Source organism: Passer domesticus, unplaced genomic scaffold, assembly GCF_036417665.1.
Source record: "Passer domesticus isolate bPasDom1 unplaced genomic scaffold, bPasDom1.hap1 HAP1_SCAFFOLD_81, whole genome shotgun sequence".
NCBI classification, from domain to species: Eukaryota; Metazoa; Chordata; class Aves; order Passeriformes; family Passeridae; genus Passer; species Passer domesticus.
The window spans coordinates 12,501-17,389 of record NW_026990178.1 but is presented as its reverse complement, the minus strand read 5'-3'; the positions used below and the strand labels follow the sequence as shown (position 1 = coordinate 17,389).

The window sequence follows — 4,889 nt, the reverse complement described above, 5'->3', positions numbered from 1 at the left end:
GATGAGGATGGATAAAATCAGAGCAGAGTGCCCTATCCCAGGTGAGTGGGTTCCCCTGAGAAAGTCAGTCCCTGTTTGTCTCTGCGGGGGGAGTGTAAATGATGACTCTGTTACAGCATTGTTGTTTTTCTTTATTTTTAGGAAGTAAAGCCATGTGGCAGCAGACAAGGCAAAGTGGGCAAGGTGAGCAGTGACTAGTGGACAAAAGTTGTTGTTATTGCTGAGATCTCAATTTCTGGTGCAACTCTAAGCATTCAGTGTTATTTTTTTATTTTAGGCGGTCCACTTGCAACCCATGCCGGCCAAGGATGCCCGATGCCAGGTAGGTGCAAGGTTATGGTGCACGTGTGGCTTATTTGTCAGATTATGAAGGGGTTTTTTTTCACAGTATCTCAGCATGCTTTTTCGCTTTGTTTCTTTGCAGGTGCCGTCGCCGTCCTCAGCGTGCCAAGGAACGGAGGCGAGCGGGTGAGTCAGCGTTTAGGCAGGGTGACACGTAGGCGGGCGTTATGCAGCAGCACGCTAAGCGTATACCTTTTGTTTTTGCAGGTGTCTTCCGGGCAGACTCTGGAGTCAAATCAAGATTTGAGGTGAGTTGGGGCAGCGGTGCGGAGGAGTCTCGGGGATTACTCTTTGTGAGGGCAATAGTCACATTTTCTGTTTTTGTCTCAGGTAGCATGAGGAGGTTTGTAGCCAAAGTTCGGAAAGAGCAGCACCGAAGCGCACGACAACGTCTCAGCGTCCGCGTCCAACCGGCGATGGATTTTGTCAGCTCGTCTTCCCAAAGCTAAGTGTCGGGGCCCATACTTGCGGGGAGGGAAAAAGCCTTTACTCTCACATGGGGCAATTTGATGTTAGCTTAGTGGAGCAGTCTGTAGCGGAACAGGTCCCTCGGAAGTAAAGGGAGAGGGTTTCTCCTGGCCTCACCGGAGCCTTTGCCGGGCAGGGCAGTTCCGACCCGTCTCCACGTTCTCGCGAACTTTGCGTCGTCAGCCTCCTTCGACCCTCGACGACGTCGTGGATCTTTCTCCCGAGGAGCTCACCTTCAGGTCCGGAGCTATAGCCACCATCACCTGGCAGTCTTCGCTTCCTTCTCTAGGCCCACCCAGCCTCCCGAGCATCCTCTTAACTGCTTTGGCAGCACCTCCTTTTAAGGAGCTGTTTCATCATCACACACTCTTGCCGTAGGACTCGCTTTCCTTCGGCATCTTTGGCCTCTGGCTCATCTCGCACTAGAAATCTTGAATCCATAAGGTGTAACTGCCAGGCAGTTTCCACTCGTGTCCGTGTCCTCTGTGTCCGTGTCCTCCGTGTCCGTGTTACGTAATCTGCATCCATTGTCTTCTGTGTCATAGGCCTTTTACATCTCGATGCTGTATCGGCATCATTCTGTGCCATATCGGCCATATTTTACTCACGTTCCTTCCTGGACATTGCTTATTCTGCCATCTTTACATTTTTACTCTTTGAGACATGAAGAAGTACACAAGATGTTGTCATCGATCTTCCATCTCAGCTTTGGCATCGCCTTTTTTCCCCCCGTGCCATTCTCTTGGGCTTCTACAGGGAGCGTCTTACACCCTCCTCACATGACCATCATAACTCAGTAGGTTCCATCTTCTCAAAGGGTATAGCGCTCAAGAATTCATCTTCCAGAGAGTTCTCAAGTCCTGGTTTATATTGTATGTTCTTATGTTGTCTGTACCTATCTCGGTGTATATTGTATGTAATTATATTGTATGTACCTATGTTGGCTTATATTGTATGTAATTATATTGTGTGTACCTATGTTGACTTATATTGTACGTTATTATTCTGTATGTACCTATGTTGGCTTATATTGTATGCACTTGAATTGTATGTAATTATCTCGGCACGTATTGTATGTACTCGCATGGTATGTAATTACCTTGGCTTATATTGAATGTACTCGTACGGCGTGTAATTATATTGGCTTATACGGTACGTACTTACGCCGTACGTACTTGCGTCGGCTTATATCGCGTGTACTTATATTGCGCCACTTAGGGTCCGAGCTGCCCTGCCCTGGCACGTAGTCACAGTTAGGTAGCACAGTTATAAAAACTTTACCATTCATCTGTCTTCTATGGGATTTTGGGTAGAAAACTTATGGGCCCAGAGCGGGGACAAGTCCTAGCTGTAAGCTAGCCACTCGTCGATCGCCTCCCGTTGTCTCACAGGTCCCCGAGGCGACCGATTTTCCCGGAATCTACCGTTTGACGTCGAGCGGCAGCCGGATGACGTGTCGAAGCACATTCTTCAGCGTTTCAAGTAAGGGCCGCAGCGAGCGTGTAAGTCGAAGAGCGTGCGTGGGAGCGAGCGACCGTCCGCATCCGCTCGTTGCCGCACGTACGAGCGTACGCTCAGCAGTTCTAAGCTTGGGTGTATGACTTTTGCCTTTCAGGTTTTTCAACACATTTTAAAATGTAGAATAAAAAATCCCCAGCCGGGGGTTTTTTTTTTTCCCCCCCGGCTGGGTTTTTTTTTCCTCGGTCCCGGCCGGTCCGCGAGGCGACGTTCATCGCCAAAGTTTGGGCGCGGACCGTCCCAGGACCGGGGTTTTTGTCAGGCAGGAGGAGTTTTTCAGAGGCTCCCGGGAACCACGTTCCCGAGGAGCGGCACGAACGCGTGCCAGGGGTCAGGGGAGCGGTTGAGGTGCGAGCGAGGGTGGGTTTGTGTGTAAGCTGAAGGAGAGGTGTGTGTGTGTTGTTGTTGACCGGTTCTAACCTTGGGTGTATGACTTTTGCCTTTCAGGTTTTTCAACACATTTTAAAATGTAGAATAAAAAATCCCCAGCCGGGGGGTTTTTTTTTTTCCCCCCCGGCTGGGTTTTTTTTTCCTCGGTCCCGGCCGGTCCGCGAGGCGACGTTCATCGCCAAAGTTTGGGCGCGGACCGTCCCAGGACCGGGGTTTTTGTCAGGCAGGAGGAGTTTTTCAGAGGCTCCCGGCAACCACGTTCCCGAGGAGCGGCACGAACGCGTGCCGGGGGTCAGGGGAGCGGTTGAGGTGCGAGCGAGGGTGGGTTTGTGTGTAAGCTGAAGGAGAGGTGTGTGTGTGTTGTTGTTGACCGGTTCTAACCTTGGGTGTATGACTTTTGCCTTTCAGGTTTTTCAACACATTTTAAAATGTAGAATAAAAAATCCCCAGCCGGGGGTTTTTTTTTTTTCCCCCCCGGCTGGGTTTTTTTTTCCTCGGTCCCGGCCGGTCCGCGAGGCGACGTTCATCGCCAAAGTTTGGGCGCGGACCGTCCCAGGACCGGGGTTTTTGTCAGGCAGGAGGAGTTTTTCAGAGGCTCCCGGGAACCACGTTCCCGAGGAGCGGCACGAACGCGTGCCGGGGGTCAGGGGAGCGGTTGAGGTGCGAGCGAGGGTGGGTTTGTGTGTAAGCTGAAGGAGAGGTGTGTGTGTGTTGTTGTTGACCGGTTCTAACCTTGGGTGTATGACTTTTGCCTTTCAGGTTTTTCAACACATTTTAAAATGTAGAATAAAAAATCCCCAGCCGGGGGTTTTTTTTTTCCCCCCCGGCTGGGTTTTTTTTTCCTCGGTCCCGGCCGGTCCGCGAGGCGACGTTCATCGCCAAAGTTTGGGCGCGGACCGTCCCAGGACCGGGGTTTTTGTCAGGCAGGAGGAGTTTTTCAGAGGCTCCCGGGAACCACGTTCCCGAGGAGCGGCACGAACGCGTGCCGGGGGTCAGGGGAGCGGTTGAGGTGCGAGCGAGGGTGGGTTTGTGTGTAAGCTGAAGGAGAGGTGTGTGTGTGTGTTGTTGTTGACCGGTTCTAACCTTGGGTGTATGACTTTTGCCTTTCAGGTTTTTCAACACATTTTAAAATGTAGAATAAAAAATCCCCAGCCGGGGGGTTTTTTTTTTTCCCCCCCGGCTGGGTTTTTTTTTCCTCGGTCCCGGCCGGTCCGCGAGGCGACGTTCATCGCCAAAGTTTGGGCGCGGACCGTCCCAGGACCGGGGTTTTTGTCAGGCAGGAGGAGTTTTTCAGAGGCTCCCGGGAACCTCGTTCCTGAGGACCGATGATGTCTCGGGTGTTATTGAGCAGGTGAAACGAGAGCGACGGAAAGTTCGTGCGTAAGGGGAAGGACGTGTTCATGGCAGATGAGTGTCGCGTTCCGTGCGCCGCTTTTCTTTTGGGGTTCCTGTAACAATAAATCCAAATGTAATGAAAATAGGAAAAAGGTTATCTTGTGTTAGTATGTCTTTGGCTTTTATTGTTGGTGTTGTTCTGTATTTGCATTAGCTGGTGCATTATTGTACATTGGTCTGTATGTAAAATGGCCTTTTACCACCATGTGTATGGATGGTATGTGTACTTGCCTTTGTATACGCTGTTTCCATGTGTTTTGCTGAAGTGTTAATAAGAAAATTCATGCAATAAAGTTGAATCAACCCTAATAAAGATGCCCCCTTCCCCCCCCCCCCCCCCCCCAGCTTTGGCTCCTGTCTTTATTTGGTGCGGTCTAGTCATTTTTTTCCACTGCCTTTGTTCCTTGTACCTCTCACTTTTCTTTTCCTACCTTCATTTCTGTCTGTCTCTATCCCTGTGTCTGTTTCTTGGTGTTTCTAGCTCTGTCTGTGCTTCTGTAACTCTGTTTCTCTGATTTGTTTTCCCTCTGTTTCTGTATGTTACTATTAGTCTTTAACTCTATTTTTCTTCAAGTGTAACCCTTTGTTCTTCTTTTCTACAGTCATTCTTCCTTTTCCCTCTCTTCCCCTTTCCGCTCTCTTTTTTGGTCTTACTCCTTTCCTTTTTCACTTAACTGTAACCTGTCTTCTTTTTCAATCTGACTCTTCTCTTTCTTGACCCTATTGCTCTCCTGTGTTTTCACTCTGTCGTTGTTCTCTTTTCTCTCTTCTGTCTC

General features: G+C 49.9%; 1 long non-coding RNA gene across 1 annotated transcript; it reads left to right on the top strand.

Moving 5' to 3' along the window:
* Positions 1-408: 408 nt before the first annotated feature.
* LOC135293157 (uncharacterized) lies at positions 409-2,491 on the top strand. The gene is made up of 3 exons (XR_010355283.1): positions 409-468; positions 550-590; positions 673-2,491. It is a non-coding gene; the product is annotated as an uncharacterized LOC135293157 (long non-coding RNA).
* Positions 2,492-4,889: the final 2,398 nt, after the last annotated feature.